Raw genomic sequence first — 24,025 nt, forward strand, 5'->3', positions numbered from 1 at the left:
GATCATTAGATTACATGAAGACAACTTTGCTAGGGTAAGATGGGGGGCACAAGGGCAATTTACGGACTCATTTCCGGTTTCACGAGGAGTCCGCCAGGGGTGCGTTCTCACACCCACCCTCTTCTTACTCTTTATAGATCAGGTAGTGAAATTCTTCGGGTCTACTAACACTGATGCACCGTCCCTGGCGGGGACTAAATTCCCAATGTTGATCTTTGCTGACGACACCCTCCTCCTATCAAAGACCAGGGGAGGTTTACAGTTGGCTTTAAATCACTTTGAGGAATATTGCAATCAAAATGACCTTCAGATAAATGTGGGGAAAACTAAGTTTATGGTTTTCTCCAGGAAAAAACCAATACGTAGTAGTGTACAACTGAACAGGGTTAACCTGGAACAAGTTGACACGATGACGTATCTGGGGGTCACTCTAGATTGCCGACTGTCCTGGAAACCACAAATAGAGACCCAACAGTTAAAACTTGCCCAACTGACTGGCTGTCTCTTGCGTGAGCAAAAGAAATCCATCACCAAAAGGGTTGTCCCCGACCTACAAATTTATGATGTTAAAATTAATGCTGCGACACTCTATGGGGCAGAGTTATGGGGTTTCATGGACCTCTCGAGTTTGTATAGAATCCAGTGTAGGTTTCTTCGTAACCTGGTGGGGCTGCCCCAATCAACCCCACAGATCCCACTTTGCCACGACATGGGTTGCCTTCCAATAACGGACATGGCTAGATACAGAGTAGTGTCCACCTGGAGGCGCTTATGGACTTCGGAGGATTTGGCACTTTTTGCAAAGGAGCTAACCAAGGTGAAGGCTATGGGGGGTTCGGAGCGAATCCCATGGCTTCGCTCGGTGAAAAAGAGCCTGTGTGATATGGGCTTGAGTCATCTGTGGGTCTCGCCAGGCACTAACAACTTCCCCTCGAAAAAGGAATTTAAGGGTTTATTTTGGGCCTCAACTCGCCTTTCTTTGGCACACGCCTCTAGTTCTGAAGACCTGACGGGGCGCTTTTTAAGCTTTAAACTGGATCCAGCCCGTGAGACATACTGGGACCTTATTTCCAGGCCAATGGACAAAAAACTGTACCATCAATTTCGGGTGGGCTCACTACCCCTTAATTCCTTTACCTCATCTTGGGGCAATAACTCGACTAATCTTTGCAGCTGTTGCCCCGGATGTAAGGAAACTGAGGGCCACTTTCTGTTCGCCTGTCCTCAATACAGAGAACCCCGTTCAAAATGGTTAAAACCCATCTTCAAACGCTTGATATGTAAAAAATCCTCGGACGCAATATGGGCTTTAAAAACAAACACCTCTGATTTTACCGTGATATGTTTGGCCAAGTATTTAGGTTGGGCATGGGCAATCAGAGCTAGAAGGAATTTAACTGCCTCATGATCACAAAGTGCAATGTACATAGTGTTTTCTTGCATATGTCAAACCCACTTTTATGATTAGTCATATTTAATGTCTTGTTTCTTTTCAACAATGGTTTAATAACTTTTTAACTGTGGATTTTAGGCCTACTGTATATCTGATAATACACTGACATCATTCTTTTAAGAAGATTTCATATAATGTGGAGATTTTGAAACTGTTTTTGAATGTTTTGTCAAAACTGTCTTTTATGATTTTATCATCGAAATAAAGACAATAAAAACCTGAAAACCTGACAGGTCAGAGCGTATCTGAAAATTAAAGCCTTTACCTGCTAGCGACTTTTGCTTTAGGGCTAAATTCAAGATGTGTTCCTTGACAGAATAGGTATGAAAATTGACAAGGATTTTCCTTGGCTAGGCCCTTTGTGGATTGTGTCTGAAAGGATCCCTATGAATTCGTTGAATATCCAAAGCAAGTTCCTCAGGAGTATGAGGGAGGTTAAGAGAATCTTTTAATAACGAGATTATATATCCTTTGATGTCTATTCCTTCACTACCCTCCGGAACGTTCAAAATACGCAGGTTACTGCGCCTGGCGTTATTTTCCAAGACCTCCATTCTTTCTGAGATGGCCAGATCTTCCCTTTTTAGCTTTTGTATGTCTTCCTGAGTACCTTCTGCCCGCATAGATACTTGGCCTACAGTTTCTTCCAGGGTTTGTGTTCTTATAGACAAATTACAAATCTTTTCATCAAGAGTCTCACAAAAACTCCTTATGTCCCTTTGATTTGATGCAGACTCTGCAAAACCTTCCTTGATATCGGCAGACAATGAAGCAAACATCTGTTGCAAGGATGCCATTGAAATAGGTACCAGGGTGGAGACTAGAGTTCCCTCTTCTCTCTGACATGGTTGATGATTATCATCCAGTGTACTTGGGACTGGATGTGAAGCAGAGAGGGATTCGACATTCTCTTTTCCTTCATTAGTAACGGAAGTTGGATAATTTGAGGGGTCTCCCTGTTTACTCGTCATGACAGTAGACTCCCCCATATGGACCCGTGTCCCGGGTTGATCACGGTGTACACCGTGTACTCCTTCACCTTCTATTAGGCTAAGTTGTGCTACTGTTTGTGATGTAGACTCAGCATCAAGTTCTTCCTGTAGTTCTTCCAGTAGCACCATGTCGTCTATAGGGTTGATAGGATCAATATGTTCAGAGACTGGAAGAGAGGCTGAGGCTGAGGCTAAGGCGGTGGCTGTAGCTGTGGCTAAATCTGAGACTAGGGCAGAGTCCTGCTCGGAAGATGCCATAGCCCTTAACCCAAAGTTATGCTTCCAAGAGGTGAAATCTCTCTGTGGGTGGTCTTGTCCTATTTCTAAAACTTGTGGGACAACCTTAAAGTAGGACCGCAGGGAGGGGGTGACTTTGGCGCTAGATTCTGCAAGGAGCTTAGCTTTGTTACGTTTCCTTCCTCTCTTTGCCTTAACTTCTGCTGTAAGGTATGATGACGTCCTCAAAGTTTTTAGACTAAGAGATTTAACTGAGCTTGAAGAGTTGTCCGCTCCCTCAATCTGCTTGGTAGACAATTCCTCCTCTAAATTTGGTGACCTCCCCTTGCCTTTTCTTTTACATGAGGTACCTGTCCTAGCCGCGCACCTTGCTGCTCTTTTATTTTGTGGGCTTTTTTTAGGGTTTGTGGTAATAACAGGCTTACTGGGCTTATTGGGCTTCTCATCCGCTACAGAGTCACTCATGCATTTAGGAGGCAAATTAGCCTCACTCGAGTCCCCCCTCCCTTTACCTTACTTTTATCTCCTTCTGAAGCAGCACCTTCAACTGCCTCCTCGTGGTGTTCTGCTGTTGCTGTTTTATCTTCCTTTTCTGCCGTTGGAAAATAGTATGGAACAATAGAGGCAGGGGCGCTGCTTTGTCCCACAAGGCTTGAATGCGAGTTGCCACGAAGGCTTCTCACCCGCCTGTTCCACCGCAGCTCCAGGGCGGCCTGCCTCCAGCGAAAAAGCCCAGGTGCGCTCTCTCTCCTCTCACTCCTCGAAGCAGGAAGGCATCGATCAGGAGCAGAAGGGCATTGACTGCTGTGGCTGCCGGTATCGCTAGGTGTGCTGCTCTCTGAGCTCACCGAGCTCCTCTCGCCGATGACCTGGCGCCCGCCTCCTTCGCCGAGGCACATCCGAGAACGCCCGTGTGCACCCTGTGACGAGTCACGGTAAAGGGAGCTGGAGCAGGAGCGGGTACGTGAATGAAAGGGAAAGGGAAAAACACGGGGAAATACTTTCACGAAGTGTTCTAAAAATCAACACGCTCGAGATTACTCATTGCGAGCGGAACGGGCATAAGGGACACAGAGGTGAAGGCGGAGCGGAGCACTGCAGCAGTCAGCCGACAGCCGCCATGTTTCCCAAGAATGTTCATTTTTGTAAAAAAAGTTCACAAAATAATAATGCTTCTGTATAGTTGTTTATGATTGTGTTTATAAAAAATTGTTTTAAAAGCAAATGTAATAAAAAAAATGTTTGTATGAAAAAACATTTTATTTTTGAAACATAAATAAAAAAAATGTTTCTACAATCATGTTGAACTATTTTTATCATTATCTTACTAGAAAGTAACAATCTTATTAATAATTGTTCACTGTATATTAAATGTGAGTATATGTTGGACTCTAATAATGTAATAATTCATATACCAAATCCAGTGTACATTAAATTAGAGTAGGTGCTGCACACTAATTATATAATAATTAATATTCCTACTCCAGTCTACATTAAATTTTATTAGTTGCTGGACACTAATTAATTATTAAATAATATTCCAACTCCAGTCTACAGTAAATTAGAGTGGGTGTAATGTTATATATTTGTAATTTCCTTTAATTGTTTGAAAGTAAATTAATTATATTTTTACCCTGTACAACTGTACACAAAAAACCCTAAACTGACCCTGAACCCTACAAATACCCCTTTACCCAAAAACAGAAAACTGACCCTGATCCCTACAAATACCCCTTTACCCAAAAACAGAAAACTGACCCTGAACCCAAGAAATACCCCTTTACCCAAAAACTGAAAACTGACCCTGAACCCTAAAAATACCCCTTTACCTACAAACTGAAAACTGACCCTGAACTCTAAAAAATACCCCTTTACCTACAAACTGAAAACTGGCCCTGAACCCTACAAATACCCCTTTACCCAAAAACTGAAAACTGACCCTGAACCCAAGAAATACCCCTTTACCCAAAAACTGAAAACTGACCCTGAACCCAACAAATACCCCTTCATCCAAAAACTGAAAACTGACCCAGAACCCAACAAATACCCCTTTACCCAAAAACTGAAAACTGACCCTGAACCCTAAAAATACCCCTTTACCTACAAACAGAAAACTGACCCTGAACCCAAAAAATACCCCTTTACCCAAAAACTGAAACTGACCCAGAACCCAACTAATACCCCTTTACCCAAAAACTGAAAACGGACCCTGAACCCAACAAATACCCCTTTACCCAAAAACTGAAAACTGACCCTGAACCCTAAAAATACCCCTTTACCCAAAAACAGAAAACTGACCCAGAACCCAACAAATACCCCCTTACACAAAAACAAAAAACTGACCCTGAACCCTAAAAATACCCCTTTACCCACAAACAGAAAACTGACCAAGAACCCTCAAATAAATCCTTTTCCCAAAAATAATTATTATTATTTAATTACCAATTAATGATTAATTAACAATAACGTAAATATATTAACTCATTAGCTGTAATTAAATAATTTAAATAATTATTATTATTTTTCCCAATTTAATTAACACAAAAATAAAATATATATTTAAAAACAATTAACCTAATTAATATAATTAACTAATTAATATTAATTAATTACCAATTAATTAGTAATTAATAATATGTACAATATGATATTATTTAATTAACTAATTAATTTAAATTAATTACCAATTAGGTATAAATTAGAAATATTGACTAACATATATTAATTAATTAATTATTATTAAATTACTTCCCACCCTTATCCCCTATAAACCCAATAACCCGCTCCTATAACTAGATATCTATTTTTTTTTATATTTATTTAAAAAATAATAATATTTAAAAATGTTTTTACATATTTGTATTATTTTAGTTTTTTTTTACATACATTTTAATACACTCCCCACCCTTATCCCCTATAAACCCAATTACCCGATCCTAAACCTAGATATGTTTTTAAATAAAAAAAAAAATGTTAACATTTTTTTTTTTAGGATACACCTTTTTAACAACATTTTATGTACAATTATTTTACTTTTTCCTATACTATTGATTATTTCCATTACTACACGATATTTTGTATTGTCGATATTTTGACAAACAATATTATTGTTTTCGATATTTTTACTTACTTACCTATTACGATATTTTTGTATCCGATATTTTTGCTTCCCTATATTTTTGACCTTCGATATTTTTTTTTCGATATTTTGTCTTTACGATATTTTTTTTCGATATTTTGTCTGATTACCGTCCCGTGAAGGGTCAATCTCATGTCAATCATTTTGATCTAAGTAGCTCAGAGACTGATACCTGTTCTGAGTTGGAACTTGGTAGACCATCCCCCTATCAAACAAAGTAGTACTACCAAAGGTTACAAATGAATTGGGAGTATGTGTTAAAGAGTTATTCCCTCCTGACATAGGATTCACCATATGCATCGGCGGGGTAAATATACCATTTTGTAAACCAGGGCAGAAGTTAGACAACGCAGGTCTGTTTACAAAAGGTGTATAAATAAAGTTGCTCGTTGCCCTCTCCCTACTATTGACAGGAGGTTGCCTGCTTAGATGATTATAAAAATAACCCAGTGGTCTAGCAACTACTTCTGTCTCTGACTGTGTGATTGAGGCTGCTCTAAGCAGGACAGTTGCAACATGTTGCAGATGCTTAAAATTAATGATCACACAATCCCCCCCACATGTCTTTTTGGTGTTACCGATCCAATTGACTCTTCTGATAGAGATGATTTGATCAGAGTAGCCAACTGGGTAACCGTAATGGCGATTTAACCAGGAGATTGTTTTATTCCTCAAAGATTCCTCTGTCCCCTGATCGTTAGGGAGCTGGGTTAAGATCGGGACATTAGTTAAAACCACAACATAGGGTACACAATCTGGTGGAAGATCAACTGGACGCCTGCATATCCGTATGGGTACCCCATTAGTTCCCCCTGTGACAGCTGGTGGAGCTAAGACCGCTGGTGCCGAAGCTGTCCTAGGGGCTGGTAATGTAGGTCTATCACTCTGTAAAGTACCCGACATAGTGCTTGTCACCCCAGCATTTGATTGCTTTGAAGGTCTACCTGCCTCCTGAGTCGTTGTAAGTAACGGTACAGGTAGCTCTTTAGATGGTTGTTTCCTGGTGTTAGTGGGGGGGCACTAATTGTAGATAGTGACTGTGACTGCACCCTATCTTTTGTAGGGACAGAAGTTGGGCATGCTGGTATTTTAATATCTGATATTGACTTTTCCAATTTATCAGCATGCTGGTCCACCACGCCCCAATTTTGATTAACAGGGGCTCTACCACCATATTAAATTTACTGTAGATAGTACTCAGTAATAGATCAATTTGATCGGGCTTAATGGAAACAAAATTATCATTTACTGAAGACCCTATTTCCTCGCTGTTCTACTTGTGAGTGGTATCTTTTTTGTTCTTTCTAGTAGGGTGATTACCTCGCTTAGGAGCCGTTTTCCTACAGGCTCGCATAAACTTAGTAGCCCTAATGGACTGCTGAGGAGTACCCCCAGAGTTATCACATGGGTCATCTTCCACCCTTATCAAATTGTCTGGAGCCGTAGTTAAATCAACATTGTCACTGTTATTTTCATACTCCGCTACTGTGTCTGTCTCATTGACGATATTATCTGTGTTATTACAATTATTAACATCCGCAGACTGAATCAGTGGGAGGTCTGGAACAGTACTTTTCCCCAGTGATTTCCTTCTGTCACTATTGATTCTGGAGACCACTTTCAGCAAATAGTTATCCGGTAAAGTACTTTGGACAGACATATTGAGGTTGATAAGGGGTCTCAAATGATTAGTTTTTTAAAACAAGGGGAACAATATTGTTTCCACGAATAAACACCTATAAGTACTCACAGTTTGAACCAAGGGGGGTGGCCCTGCCCGGCCTCTTCTGGTCCCTGATGGCCACAGACGGCCCCGCCCTTGTCCCGGGCTTCTCCCGGTCGCTCCCGCGCGCGACTTGCAGGGCGAGTGGGGGTGTCAGCCTTTTACAGGCGCCTCCGGGCGCTCGTTGCACGTCACGAGCGTGCTGCCGCCCCAGGGGCTGCTGGGGAGTGTGGTCCGCTCGACCGGGCTGCCTCCCGGCGTCCTGCTGCTGCCGCCGTTCCCCTCACGGCTCTGGCCCGATGGCGTGGCAAAGGTAGGTTTTTTGGTGTTCCCCCCTGGGCTCCCAGGGGGTCAGCCTTTTACAGGCGCCTCCGGGCGCTCGTTGCACGTCACGAGCACGCTGCCGCCCCAGGGGCTGCTGGGGAGTGTGGTCCGCTCGACCGGGCTGCCTCCCGGCGTCCTGCTACTGCCGCCGTTCCCCTCACGGCTCTGGCCCGATGGCGTGGCAAAGGTAGGTTTTTTGCACTCATTTCCGCCATTTTTTTAAAGCTCGGAAGCAGCTGAGGATCATTCACCGTGACTATAACATGCCAGTCAAAGCACTCATCCAGGAGTTGGAAACACGTTGGAACTCAAAGTATTACATGCTTGATCGTCTGTTTGAGCGGTACAGGCCACTCAATGAATATGTCATGCAAAGACTGGATGCTACTGTGAAAGGCATGACCCTTCAGATGGACCAATGGTGCCTAGATAAATGCCTGACTGACATGCTTCGTCCTTTTGAGGTCTTCACATGTGAAGTCAGCAAGGAGGACTGTACAATGGGCCAAGCTATCCCATTATTGCAAATGCTAGAGCATCAGCTGAAGAAGGTATCTGAATCATACAAAGGTGTAGAGGAAAAAAAAGAAGCCTATGGCTTGGTGGAGAGCTTAGCCCATAGCTTGGCTGAAAATACAAGGGTGCAAAATAAGATTTTGTCACAAGAGCATTACATTTCTGCCACAATTCTGGATCCATGGGCAAAATTGGCACTGAAGACATTAATTCCTTTTTCAGAGATGGAAGTTGCCCGCTACAAAACTTGGATAGCTGATCAACCCACAAGATGTACTGCAGCAGGGCTTCCGGCATCAAGTGCAACTTCGAAGGCTGAGGGCAGTGCATTTGGCTCAAAACACTCACCATCACTATCGACAACAGAAACATTAACTGGATAATTGGGCCCAGTAGAATCGTTACACAATTGATATTTACAGTTAGGCATTGGTATTAAGCACAGAGCTGATACGCATAGAAAAGAGCCCGAAGAAAGGTTAGCAGCAGCACCTCTTAACATTGAGCGGATGGTCCAGGCCTATCTACACAACCCAACAGAGGTCTACATTGATCAAAACTCATTGCTGTATTGGTATAGGAAAAGGGCCGAATGGCCACTGCGCAGCGCGCTGGCGATTAACTATCTGGCTTGCCCTGTTGCAAGTGTCTCTTCCAAACGTGTTTTCAGTGCTGCTGGTTACATTGTCAATCACAACGACACAGGGTCGTGACTCCTAACCAGCAAGGCTGAGTCCAAACTATTCAACAACAAAACAACTGCCAATACTGGGTATTGTTCAATCAATTTTAGTTATTAACCTGTATGAAAGAAACATAAAGGTCCGTTTTTTAGTTTACGTCACTAGTTTGTTTATTTATTTGAGCACTAGTGGAAAAAAGATTTTTTCTTATATTTTCTTTAGAAACTAATGTTTGGTGTATATACAAAAAAACAGTACAATAACATATTTACAAGTGCTTCATAGTATACAGAAAACAATTTTCCAACAATTTTTAGACATATCCAAACTTGCACACTGGCCAAAACATTCATCCATCTGCATTCATCCAACACAAACAGTACAAATCCTAAAGGTCTAATGTCAAAAAAGGACCAAAATCGGTATATCAATTTCTTTAGATGTGCATATATACAATATTCACATTTTACCGATTTTTTTCTTTTTTTTAAATGAGATATTTGCACCTTTTTAATTGAACCTATCTAAAGAAATTATTTCAATTTTTTGACAAAACGACCACACAACCGGTCGACGCATTTCGAACTCCCCAGTATGGAGTTCTCCTCAGGACCAACAATCTTAATGTGGTGAAAAAGCGCACTCGAAGAGTAGATGGTATTGAAACGATAGACAACTTAGATCAGAATTAATAATAGCATTGTCGTTTTTTTGAAGATTTGACTCCGTAATAAATATTCGGTGTGCGTGAGATTCAATCACCCGAGTCCAAAAGTTTCCGGAAGCCCGTTTTCGAAAGCAAGTTTCCTGGTGTGCACCAACATTGTAACAGTGAGAAGGACAAGTCTCTCGCCCAAAAACTTAGAGAGGTTAACCCTGATCAAAATGAATCAGCACTTCATACCACCGAATTACACAATACATGAATCAAGGGAGGAAGATGAAGACAGCGGCTGAGGTGACAGAAGTAGTGTGTTATATGATTACTGTTGTAGGGCCCTGAGAGAGGCTCTTGAGACACAGACAGGTGGTCAGAGCCCCGATGCTCCCACGCTGTGTTTCTCCCCACCATTGTTCTTGAGCCCACAAGGCTCCAATGTTGGCTCATCATTGCTTTACAACTGCCCAGCACTTTGTGGGCAGTTGCCATGTTTAGGTTTTGGCGCAGTGGTGCAACCTGGACCCTGGACTTTTGATGTAAGTTCTGTGCTAATGTGACTTCTGCAAAGTGTGCAAAGTGTTCTTTGCTACACCTCTGAATGTGTTGTAGATGCATCATGTGCCTTGTTCCTTACACCTCTGAATCTATGTTATGCATCATGTGTTATGTGCTTACACCCCTACATGTATTGTGATACTTAGGTAGTTGTTCTCTTGCTAGTACAGTTGTTGCTAGTGAAGCCCAGGTTCCCTTTGTAAAATTCTCCTAAGGTGGTTAGGGTTGCATAGGTGGTGCTTACCTGGTACCAGTAATTACTGGTTGTGTGCTTTATGTTCTATTTTGTGCTACTGTGATTCAGATTATATGTTCTAAGTGCTAATGATTACAACAAGTGCTATTCTAAAAAGTGCATACCCCTGACGGTGGTCCATGTGGCCCTTTCCTGTACATAATCCCCTGTAAATTCTGCCCGTGCCTGGTGGCACATTGTAAAGTGCGTGCGTGTAGTAAGGCTGGCCTGCTCTCCCATAGGAATGAATGGGGAATGTCTGTGTCCCTGGTAGCTCCTGATGCGTGAGGAGTACAGGCTCGAGTTTGGTATGCGCAGACTAGTGAGCGTGAATGCTTCGCAATGATGTATGTGGCATGATTATGTCTTGTGTAGAAGTGCCACTTCTAGGAGCTGCCATATTAGTGTAAAATATGCCTGGCGTGTTATTGGCTGGAGCTGGCTGGTGAGCCTGGCTCCAGGAAGTCTGGATGGGTCTGCCCGGTGGTGAGTGTGAAATCAGCATGCTGATGGCTGGGGAGGGCTGCACCTGGTTCCTGAATGGGGCTGGGCTTTCCCTGCACAATGCTGGCTCCACCCCCTGTGGTGCGACTGATGACCCTAGCCCTGCTAGTGAATAGAGTGAGGGGCTGAGCACATCAAGGGTGCTCTAAAACCAGCTGCGACTGGTTTCCCCCTCACCCTGTGACAAAGACAAAGGAATGTAGTGTATAGAAATGGGGCTGTGTCCCCTTACATTTGGTTCTTTTCTGATCCTGCCAGAGGGGGCTGCTGCTGTTGCTGGTACCAGGAGGACCACCACTTGGACTGTCTCCCTGCCTGGAGACCCAGTGAGCTGGCTCTGGGCCCAGCCTTGCCCCCCTGCCTTGCTGCACTTTCCTGGAGGACTTTTGCTGGGCTTGTTGGCCCCCTAGCGCCTGTGAGCACTTTATTTTGTGTTCTAGCGCATGGGAGCACTTTATTGTTGAAAGCTGGTGCCCACCCGCCATTTGCCCCGTTCGTGGCCAATCGTGGAGGCCCCTGGCAGGTGCCCACCCTGCCAGGGACATTGCTGCCCAAGCGAGTGCCCACCTCGTTGTATATTTAAACTTAATCGGGAGCCAACCCCGAGATTGTCCCTGTCGCCCGACCGGACGAACTGCAAGTCAGGCAGGCCGGGGGCGGGACGACCGAGACAACAGGAAGTAACCTTGCTTGCCCCGGGGCTCCCAGGAGGAGGGAGAGGCCCAGAGGAGAGCAGCCCCGCCCGCGGCACTATCGGGTCCGCCGGAGGAGTGCTGCAGCGGAGTGAGGCTTCCCCGAGTCCCGCCGGTGGAGAGAGGAGCCAGGAGAGAGGACACTGCCACCGGAGTCGGGTGAGTGCAGCCGGGTCCGGTTTTGTACTGGCGAACGCCGTTGCGGCTGCTCCGACCTTTGAGGCATGCTGGAATGAGCCCTGAGAAGCTCAGGGACACTCCGGTCGCACGCCGAGTACCCACGTGTCTCCCGAGCGGGACTCCAGCACCAAGGGGCACAGTTGTTTAGGGCCTAGAACTTGCGAGGCTCGAGGGGCCATTCTGTGTTCTTGAATCCCCCGTGAGGGACTCCACTGACGCCCCATCTTTTCTACGAGCCCCGAGAGGCTCACACCGGCCCATCGGTGTTACAAGCCTAAGAGAGGCTCAGGGGGAATATCTTTGTGTTTGAGCCCCCGAGCGGAGCTCCTACGTTTCTGGGGGCATTTGTTCTTCGAGCCCTGAGAGGCTCTTGGGCTTCAGTTGTTCTTTGAGCCCGAGAGGATCCCGCCCACAGTTCATTTCGAGCCCTGAGAGGCTCCACCGCCCAGTGAGGCTGCATTTCTTTATTTAGAGCCTGAGAGGCACACGGTGCCACGGTGTTCCTTGAGCCCAGAAAGACTCACCGGGCCCCCTTCGTTCTCAGAGCCCCCACGGCTCCCAGCCCATCATTGTTGTAGAGCCCTGAGATAGGCTCTTGAGACACAGTCAGGTGGTCAGAGCCCCGAGGCTCCCACTCTGTGTTTCTACCCACCAGTGTTCTTGAGCCCACAAGGCTCCAACGTTGGCTCATCATTGCTTTACAACTGCCCAGCACTTTGTGGGCAGTTGCCACGTTTAGGTTTTGGCGCAGTGGCGCAACCTGGACCCTGGACTTTTGATGTAAGTTCTGTGCAATGTGACTTCTGCAAAGTGTTCTCTGCTACACCTCTGAATGTATGTTATGCATCATGTATTATGTGCTTACACCCCTACAGGTATTGTGATACTTAGGTGGTTGTTCTCTTGCTAGTACAGTTGTTGCTAGCTAAGCCCAGGTTCCCTTTTTAACATTCTCCTAAGGTGGTTAGAGTTGCATAGGTGGTGCTTACCTGGTACCAGTAATTACTGGTTGCGTGCTTTATGTTCTATTTTGTGCTACAGTGATTTAGATTATATGTTCTACGTGCTAATGATTACAACAAGTGATATTCTAAAAAGTGCATACCCCTGACCGTGGTCCATGTGGCCCTGTCCTGTACATAATCCCCTGTAAATTCAGCCCGTGCCTGGTGGCACATTGTAAAGTGTGTGTTTATCTAATGTGTTTTTGCTATAATACAAAGGCTATTTTTTTATATAACCTTGTGTGGAGTTTCCTTTGTGGTGGGCCTTGGGTGTTGTTGCTGGGGTGCGTGCGCAAATACTTAACTCACATAGCCTCCAAGTTTAGCCTTGCTGCTCGCGCCACGTTACCTAGAGGGTGAGCAGTGGTTATCTTGGCGTGTAACTCCCTTGCCCTGACTTATAAGTGGTGATCTCTGACTGACTTTGGTGTGAGCCCTGGCCAGCTGGGGGTCTCAGTTCTAACAATTACCTACTACTGGTTGAACCCCCAGAGTTTGAGGATGAGCTATACTACCCTGACAATTAGGCTTGCACATACTGTCTTCCTCCTTTATTTTCCTTTATTTGTGTGTCTGTCTTTTCGGTTACAAACTTTGAATCACAACAAATCGCTCACCACCGTCTTCTACTCTTCTTATTTCAATATATGAGTTTCAGCTGTCTGCATTTCATAAGATGGAACAGGTAATGAATGATGCCATGCATTGGACGCAGACTGGGTGATTTTGTTATTCTTTGTTGTGCATGAAGTTATTTCATTGTGCACTAATCATCATTCTACACACTAAACGTAACTCAAGGCAATTTTCCCCTTCTTGCAACTATTTTTAGGGCCGGTGGTAGTTGGTGACTACCGCCAGCCCGGCGGGGGCAATCCACCTGTTATCCTAATGGGGCCCTAAGTCTCAACAGTACAGTATACATACAGTACACCCTTGCAGTCAGTGTAATGTCAATAGTTAAGGATTATGAATCTAACTTACCACCGCACGCCACTGGTGCTGGCTCGCCCCCTGCAGCTCCATCCGCAACTGCTGCATCCTTGCCAGCCATGTCGCCTTCGACCCTGGCCCCGGCACTGGTGGTCGGTGGTGCGCCTAGAAAAAACATTACACATCTTTAAGGTGTCATATACACCTCCCCCCTATTGGTCAGTAGCAAGATTGGAAAATGAGTTAATAGTATACAATACATCACTAGTACAAATCAGGTAGTACTAGAGTAGACACTAGTAGTTATATGGTCCCTAGGGTCATTCTAGTTTTTTCTTAGTTAGCCCGAGCCATGCAACCTTTTACTTTTGTGTCTTTTATTTTTGCACACGTGACGTTACCTCGCAGCTTGTTGTATAACACACCTTTGAGCCCACATGACCTCATACTGCTACTGTCTAAGCGCTGCGTACAAGGTCAACCAAAACAATAACAAGCCACTTTTTTATGAAGTTGTGGTGTTAGCCAATATTGCTTATCCATAAAAATGCCACACCTTTTAGCACAGCTGAGAAATGTTTGCAATATATTAACGCGCACCATTTTTCTCATTACAGACGGAAGATTCCCTTCTACGAACCAGAGCTTTGCAGAGCTTATGATGTAACAACTACCAGTACTAGGTTCTTCTAAGGTTTGGGGTCCCCAGAATTCGCTCAGAGATCTTCATTTATAATTTTATATAAACTATATTCCTAACAAGGGGATGGTGGTGCTTCTTCCACTGTTCAGTTATCATGATTTCCCTTTTTTTCCTATGGACTTCTAGTTGTTGTAACTGTAAGTGTAACAATGTTTATTGTTTTAAAGTTATGCATTTTCCTGTTGGTGCTGCATAATAGAACAACATAGATAGCTTGGTAATTCAAAATAAAACTTTTGAACTTACATAGACTCGGTGGTATTTGGTGTGGACTTACACGAGTGAGCGAGCGAAAGGAAGGGTGTGCATATGCATTGCTTGCACGACTGTGAGGTTGGGTGTGTTATGTTCTGGGTTGTCTACTTGTTGGGTATCTGGGGGGAGGGTTTGGAGAGCTAATATTTATGACGAGACACTACTATAACTAGTCAGGCAGGGGATTGTGGTGGGTTCTGAACTTCTGATTGAGGTGTGAGGAAGGTCCAACCTCCCATCACCAACATCCTATTTTCTGTATGTGCAAACTCCCTACAACAGTAGTAGTATGTCCTAACCTATCAAAATAGTAATACATGTGGTTGGGCATTTGTTGGTGGGAATTGTCGAAAAGCCTCAAGATTAACAATGACTCAAGATCAATAAGACTAGAAGTAGTGCAAGAGGACAACCCAAAGGACTGGACTCAATCAATCAATCAATCAATCAATCAGAGTACTTGTAGACCATGCTACTTACCCATGAGGTTTCAAGGCGCTGAGAGGAGGGGGAGTGCTGCTACTGCTCGAAGAGCCAGGTCTTGAGCTACTGGTGAATCTGAGTTTTATTTAAAACCTTTTAAATAAAGAGTGGTCAACTGGGTAAGTTTCGCTACTACAGACAGACTAATAGTAGTAGGACAGAGAGTCATCATAACAGAGCCGGGGATAACAAGAATTTTGAAACAGATAGTACAGATCGAAGGATAATTGTTGGTAAAAAAAGCATTAGGAAACGGAAACAATAGTTCAGAAAAAATATGGTGCGGTAATAGTTCTAGAATAAGAATTATTAATATTAATATTAAAAACAAGAAGACTTACTAGGGCCAGCAGAAGAGCCCTCGTTGGTGTCCTCCTGTTGCTGCTGTTGTGCTCCTCCCGCCGACTGCAACCCTGTCTGCCTGCCCCTGGGTGCTGAACAGGAAAGATATAAGAAAGAGACAAACATTGATGATTGGTGTGAAACAAATAAAATATTTTTAAAGAACGGTAAAAAAACACTTATCAAAACAACAATTGCAATAACTAAATTGACCGATCTCATCTGGTCAACAAGAAGTATCGGGGGATTCGTGGATCGACTACTTACTGTTTATCAACACTAATCCAGTCTTCCATTCTGATTCCAGAATACTAACTAAGCCTAAGTAGTACGTACCACCTGACCTAGCCCACCTATTCCAGACGTGTCAATTGTACTTTAAGTATGCATTTCCACTTCTTTTAGTCCTCAAAAATGCATATGGTCAAATGGAGGACACATGACTACATTTTTGTATACACCAAATTTTTGGCTGATTGATTGATGCGGAATGATGTTCTGCTGGTGCTAAGCCTATTACCACTCATTGCATGAACTAGAAATGGTTCTACTAAAGACTGGGGTACTAGCAGCACGTGACGTAACAGAGGGGGCATCACGCATACCACTAAAATATTACAAACTCATACAAAGTAACTAAACCTAAGTATCAATCCGCCCCTATCTCTTAGTGACAGGACAAAGTAAGGACTAGAGTCACTATAGCATTACGTAACTTAATTTCTCTAAAATAAACTTACAAAATCACACTAAGCGAGCGCAAACGCAAAGTGACAAACAAGTAAGAATAGTAGCGCAGAAGAGCACCTGTGTCATCATAACAATCACAGAAGACTTTTAAACGTAATTTACCTGTAATGTAAGCAGCAGCATTCTAGCTGGTTGGAAGAAAAAGATATTTGGAATATATAACACAGAGCAGAACAACAGACACAAAGTAGTAATAGTTAGTTGATCACCAAGACCGGGACCTCCACTCCTAGCAGGTCCAGCAGGTCCTGCTCCCGGTCCAGGATATCGGACCACCGGTGCGTCAGTTGGTTCTGGGTGCGTAGGACACCAGAGCAACGAAACACTGCCCGGCGCACCTTCCCCCACCGCTGCCGATGCTCCAAGAGCCCGTACCCGGACCCAGGCCTGCCACCTGCTGCCAGGGTCAAGGGGAGGTGGCGCTGCACAAAAAAAACTAGTGCAGCCAACTCCATCTCCCAAATAAGGCCCATGCCTGCACCCCTTGGGGGCGCCGCCTTCCGCAAGGCGCTTGTGGCTCTGGCTCCTACGTCGAGCCCTTTGACCCTTAGACATGGTTCTGGGGTTGACGGGGCGGGAAAGAAAAAGTAAAAGAAATGAAAAGAGCAGGCAATAGAAAAAGAGTGAAAAGGTAGTTAAAAACACACGAAAAGTAGACAAAAACCAAAAATATAGAAGCAGGAAAATAGTCAGAGAAATATTAAATAAAATGGATAAAAAAAAGTGTCTAGAAACAAAGGATTAAAAAGATAGAGGGAGGATTCAAAAGCAGTCCCCAGAACCATGCAATAAAGTGAAAAACAAGATGGCCGTGCCCATTGCGACCGTGTGGGCAAGTTTGAGCGATATTTTCTTCGAGAGCACGCAAAAAGCTTCGCAAACACGTAAAAGCGTTCCCGAACAGAAAATACGTATCGCGAATGGACACGAGCATGCATTGCGTGACCCGTAACAGGAAATAAGCCTCGCGAGCGTGCGGGACAACTGAAAACAAGATGGCCACGCCCATAGGCGATCGCATGTGCAAGTTTGCGAAACATTTTCAACGCTATCACGCAGAAAATATCGCAAACAGGCGGGAAAAAACTTCTGCGTCTTCGCTATTTTTTCGCTATATTTTCGATTTTTTACATTTTCGGGATAGTTTGCGAAAGTGAATGACAAATTCCGCCCACCCCTACTGATGGCCCAGTGTGTCTATTTCTTCGTCTATGCATGTCCCAGAGTCTGTTCTCTGGTGTCACTGTCACAGTGTGAATGTCTCTATGTCCTTTCTTCTGTGTCATGATCCATGTGTCAATATCAGCATCCCAATGAAAATGTCCCCATGATTTTTTCAAAGGTCTTTTTGTCAGTGTCCTCTTGTACCACTGCCCATTTGTCACACTGTCTGTGTCTGTGTACCAAGGCAGTTCTGCTGTGTCAGTAACACAGCAGTGTTGCAGTACCAAAAGTCCATGTTAGTATTCCACTCTCTGTATCAGTGCTAGTGTCCCTATGGCAGTGTCTCCATGTCAGGGCTTTTGGGTCATCATTCCATTGTCAGTGACCCATGTCAGTAACTACAAATTAGTACACCTGTGTTGTGCCCCAATCATTCCTCTATATTACTGTACCTGTCTTGTATCACTGGTCTGATGTTGTGTGAGGCATTGTTAGATCCAGGGTCTCTAGTTGGCAGGGGTATGTACCCTAGTCCAAGTAGGGACCACCGCTTCCGACCTGGTAGCTTGGTGCAGAGCAGCAAAGGCCTAACCTCAGAGGCAATGTGTAAAGTTTTTGTGCAACGCACAACGGCGATGACACAGTAAAAACACTCACAGAAGGAACACCACACCAGTTTTGTATAAGAATAAGAATTTCTTTATCTAAAAGATATGCGAGAACCAAATGCAGGTAATTCCAGCTCCAGGCAAGATCAATAACAAAAAGGATTCCAGTTTCCAAGCAAGATCAATAATCAATAAGAATGAATTCAGTTCCCAGTCCTGATCAATAATAAAAAGGATTCCAGTGTCCAAGCAAGATCAATAACCAATAAGAACGAATCCAGTTCCCAGGCCTGATCAAATCACCAAAAGCTCAGGTGTGCCAAGGGCTCCTGCTGGTAATGTCTTTCTCACAGTTCACTTGAAGTAGGTTCTTATGGTCAAAATTCACTGGGGGAAGGTTCTTAGGCCAAAGTTCCCTTGTAGCATAATAAGTGCGCCTCTCATAGAAATAATGCTCCCAGCATAGGAAGTGCGGCTGCCCAGGCGCTGCTGGTTATGCTAAAAAACTGCCCCAGTGTTAATTACCAAGTAATTATGCCCCCGTTGGCCGGTCAGGGAAGGATGGTTCCCAGCCAAGCACAAAGCTCACACTCCAGGTGCCCGGCCAACCCGCACCCCTCCCCCTCGCAGCAGCCTGGTTGCACTGAGGCGTTACCTGGGGTGGTGGTTGCAGGCGCGGGTGCGAGGCTCCTCTCCCCCTGGGGCCTCGGGCTCAGCAGGCGCTGCACGGGTGGGGGTCACAGCCACACAGCGCTCCTCTAGCACAGCGCTTAACAGTGCCTCCAAGTCCGGGGCAAAGACGGAGACTCCTGCCACGCAGCGCTTCGCTTCTCAGCGATACACAGCGCGCTCCGGTCCCAGTGGTAGTGACCTCAGGGCCAGTTTCATTTGGCTTGCGCCAGAAGCAGAGGCAATCACAGAGCCCTCGGGAGGATCACAGGGCAAGCAGTGCTGAGGGCAGGCACAGCGTTGCAGGGCAAATCTTGAGAGTGTTGTTGCTGTTCCAAAGGGCAGTCTTTAAAACGCTGTGGTCCAAGGACAGGTAGTTTCCTATAGCTTAAAAAGGGTGCAGTCCCAAAAAAAAGGCAGCCCTTCTGAAAGTGGTGGAGACACCCTAAAAGTGATGTTGTAGTCTCCCATGCAGGGCTTGATCAGCAGACAGTAGGGCAGCTCAGCAGGTTGTGGGGCAGCAGTTCCTTGGAGCATTCACCCTCCTTCCCAGTGGCAATCCTCTTGCGCAGCAGTCCTCACTCCAGCAGGGATTCTTCCAGGTCCAGCAGTGTAACAAAGAAGTGAGGCCACGACCCTCCTTTATATATCTTTCAGTCTAAGGGCCAGAAAGTGGTAGAAGTCTCTGGAAGGGTCTGGGGGCAGGGGCTTCTGGAAGAGTCCAGGGAGTTCTGGTATGTTCCCTGCCTTCCCTGGCCTAGCTGTCACAGTGACAAGAGACAGGCCTTTAAGGCTACAGTGGGCAGCCCATCACAGCTCATCCCAGGGAAGAAGGTGTGAATCACCACTCCCACCTCCCAACCCAGGCAGGCTATCAGTATGCCGAGGGGAGGGGGAGTCTGCGGAGCCTAATCTAAGTGTAGGCAGGAAAAGGCCCACTTTATAAAAGTGGGATCCCTAGCGTAGTAATGCCCAAACCCTATATATCATTAAAAGGGTTCCCCGCCCCGAGTCCAACAAGACCAAACATGACAGACTTATTAGGTCACTGTCAGAAGTTATCCCATAGGGAAGGTTCCCAATATTAGCCTATGGAGGATTAGCCTTACTGCGGTAGCAGTGGCTTGTGGCAGATATGCCAGCCTCACAAGGTTTTAGGGGAGAGCACCCGCACCTCAGCACTGTTTAGCGGTGGTGAGGCACCCAGAGTCCTAAGTCCAACAAAATGTGAGGTAAAAATGGGAGGCAACAAGGTCAAAAATGTAGGGGAGACCGCCCTAAGTCTGACAGGTCTAACATGTGTCCCCCCCAGCTGAAAGTGGGGAGAACTACCCAACCTCCAGGGAGTTCTCATCACTAAGGCGGAAAAACAGAGAGAGACTGTAAACATTGGCGTGGTCTACTCCGGGTCTGTGTTCCACCCTGAAGTCCATCCCCTGTAGGAAAATGGAGCACCTCAACAATTTGGTATTCTCGCCCCTCATTTGCCTGAGCCATCTGAGGGGCCGGTGGTCAGTCTGGATCAAGAAGTGGGAGCCAAACAAATATGGCCTCAGCTTCTTTACAGCCCAGACCACCGCAAAGGCTTCCCTCTCTATCGGGTTCCACCGCTGTTCTCGGGGGAGCAGCCTCCTGGAGATGAAGGCTACTGGTTGGTCCCTCCCTCTTCATTGAGTTGCGAAAGTACTGCCCCTATGCCATGCTCTGAGGCGTCCGTTTGGACAATGAACTCTTTGGAGAAGTCAGGGGCCCTGACCACAGGAGCGGTGCACATGGCCTGCTTAAGAGAGTCAAAGGTTTTTTGGTAAGCCTCTGTCCAGATCACTTTTCTAGGTTGTTTCTTAGAGGTTAGCTCAGTCAAGAGGGCCACAATAGTTCCATAACCCTTGACAAATATGCAGTAGTATCCTGTGAGGCCCAAGAATGCCCTGACCTCAGTCTGTGTTTTGGGAGGCTCCCAGGCCAGGATGGTTTCTATCTTGGCCTGTAGGGGCTGCACCTTGCCCCCACCCACCAAGTGTCCTATGTAGACTACCGACCCCTGCCCTATCTGGCATTTGCTAGCTTTTATAGTCAGGTCTGCCTGCTGCAGAGCCTGAAGCACTTCCTGGAGGTGACCCAGATGGTCCTCCCAGTTGCTACTGAAGACAGCTATGTCATCCAGGTAGGCAGCAGAGAAGGCCTCTAAACCGGAGAGGACCCAGTTCACCAGCCGGTGGAAGGTGGCAGGAGTGTTTTTCAGTCCAAAGGGCATCACTCTAAACTGGTAGTGGCCCTCTGGGGTGGACCTCTCTTAAGCTCCATCTGTTAGGGCGATCTGCCAGTACCCTGATGTGAGGTCAAAGGTACTCAGGTATCGGGCAGCCAAGAGTCGGTCAATGAGCTCATCCGCCCTAGGGATGGGATGAGCATCAGTCTTGGTCACAGAGTTCTGTCCTCTGTAATCCACACAGAACCTAAGTTCTGGTGTGGTGCCAGGTGGGGCAGCTTTTGGTACCAGAACCACCGGACTGGGCCAAGGGCTGTTGGAGGGCTCTATCACCCCCAACTCCAGCATCTTAGTGACCTCACTCTGGATGCTGGCCTTCACCTTATCTGGCAACCTGTAAGACTTGGACTTGACAGGGAGGCTGCCCCCTGTGTCCACATCATGGGTACACAGGTGAGTAATCCCAGGGATAAGGGAAAACACTGAGGCGAACTGCCCCAGGACCTGGCAACAGTCCCTCTGTTGTTCAGGAGTCAAGGATGGGGAGAGAACCACTCCCTCCACTGACCCATCCTTCTCTTTAGCAGCAAAGAGGTCCGGGAGAGGTTCACTTTCGTCTTCCTCAGCCCCATCAGTTACCATCAGTAAGGTGAGCTCAGACCTCTCATGGTGGGGTTTTAGGCGGTTGGCGTGTAGTACCCTGTGGGACTGCCTGGGGGGTCTTAAGGTCCACTAGGTAAGTGGCCTTGCCCTTCTTCTCCAATATCTCATAAGGGTCTGTCCAGTGATCCTGGAGGGCACTAAGCTCTCCAGGCTCCATGACCCACACCTTCTGTCCAGGTTCTAGCTCCACAGGGTGAGAATTCTGGTCGTACCATTTCTTCATCACCGCCTGGCTGGCCTCTAAGTTGTCAGAAGCTTGCTTCTACAACTTAGCCATTTGGCTGCGGAAGGCCAGCATGTCTTCTTCCACCCATCCTACACTAAATTGAGAGGTCCCCTAACAGAGTGACCGTACAAAAGCTCAAAGGGGTTGAAGCCCACTCCCTTCTGCGATACATCCCTGTAGGAAAACAACAAACAGGGAAAGAGGAAGTCCCACTTTTCCTCAGCCCTCAGGCAGACTCCTGATCATGCCCTTTAGGGTCTTGTTAAATCTCTCCACGAGACCATTGGTCTGTGGGTGGTAAGGGGTGGAGAACTTATAAGTAACCCCACGCTCCTTCCACATGGCTTGCATGTAGGCAGACATAAAATTGGTACCTCTGTCAGACACCACCTCTTTGGGGAAACCCACTCTGGTAAAAATTCCCATCAGGGCCCTGGCCACTGCAGATGCAGTCATGGTTCTCAGAGGAATAGCCTCTGGGTACCGGGTGGCGTGGTCCACCAAAACCAGGATAAACCTGTGGCCAGAAGAAGTAGGTGGATCCATAGGCCCAACAATGTTGATGCCCACCCTCTCAAAGGGGGTGCTAACGACAGGTAGTGGTTCCACTGGAGCCTGCAGCTTAGCCCCTGTTTTCCCACTAGCTTGGCAGGTCGGACAGGTCCTGCAGAATGTATCTGAGGAGATCCTCATCTGCGGCCAATAAAAATGCGGGACAAGCCTGGCAAAGGTCTTGTCTTGGCCCAAGTGTGCTGCCAATGGGATCTCATGAGCCAATTCCAAAAGAAAGGCCCTGTAGCACTGGGGGACCACTAAGGCCCTTGATGACCCATGCACAGGAGCCTTGGGCTCACTGTAAAGGAGCCCATCCTCCCAGTAAATATGATACTTCGGGGAGGCATTGCCTGCTGCTTGGGCTTCAGCCTGTCGCCTCATGCCCTCAAGGGTAGGGCACTCCTGCTGTGCCCGGCAAAACTCCTCCCTGGTGGGCCCTCCTTCGACCTGCCACTCTGCAGGGGTAGGTAGGTCCCCCAAGGGAGCAACGTACCGGTCCGTGGACTCCGGTGCAACCTCCTCAGGTGCCCCATCCATCTCATGGGGTGACTGCCCAGGGGCGGGCTTCCCATGCCCTTGGGCTACTCCCTTCTTAGCAGCTGCCTGGGCCATTTTTCCAGGCTCCAGCCCTGGCTGACTCCCTTTCCGGGCAGCCATAGCCTGTGTGGTAGCACAAATCCACTCCGGTAACCCCAGCATCTCCACATGCGCTTTGAGCTCTACCTCCTTCCAGGCAGTATGCTCTAGGCCATTCCCTAACAGACAGTCCACTAGCATGGCAGGGCTCACAGCAACTCTTAAAAGGCCCGAACCCCCTCCCCACTCAAATGGAACCTGTGCTATGGGATAGTGACCCCCCCTGTTGTCAGCCATCACAACTGGGTGGAATGCATCAGGGATTATTTGCTCGGGGGACACCAGCTGACTCCTTACCATAGTCATGCTGGCACTAAGCATGGGCGAATTTTGCGAATCTCGCGTTCGCGAATTTTGCGGATTTGCGAACTCGCAATCCGCAAAATCCGCAAATTCTCGCGAATTTGCAGATTTTTTTTTTTTTGTGTTTGCGCGGGTTTCTGCCAGTTCGCGAGGGTTTTGTACAATGTCGCAAATTGCGAACTTACCTGTCGGGTCGCAAGTTTCGCGAACTTGTTGTTTCTACGTGTCCAGCCTGTTTGGGACACTCTTCTTCATCACTGCCACTCTCTGTCACCACTGCCACTCTCTGACTACTCATGCCACCCTCTGGCCCACCCATGCCACCCTCTGTTTCATCACAGCACCCTCTGGTTGTCCAGTCAGTGTACATTATTGTGGCAACGCAAGCACACCTTCCCTGCCTCAAGTGACCTGAATTAATTTGGGGCTGATTAATGTGTCACAGAATATTTTTTTAGCTGGCACCTGCTTCCTTAGTGCTTCCTGATTAGTGATCTTTTGCACTTGCTAAGTGCTTTCATTGTTGCAAAATTATTTACAACACCTGCCCTGCCCCAACTGACAATAATGAATTAGGGGCTGATTAATGGATTTAAACTTCCAGCCTGGCTCCTGCTTGTCTCCCTTA

Source organism: Lissotriton vulgaris, chromosome 8 (genome assembly GCF_964263255.1).
Source record: "Lissotriton vulgaris chromosome 8, aLisVul1.2, whole genome shotgun sequence".
NCBI lineage: Eukaryota > Metazoa > Chordata > Amphibia > Caudata > Salamandridae > Lissotriton > Lissotriton vulgaris.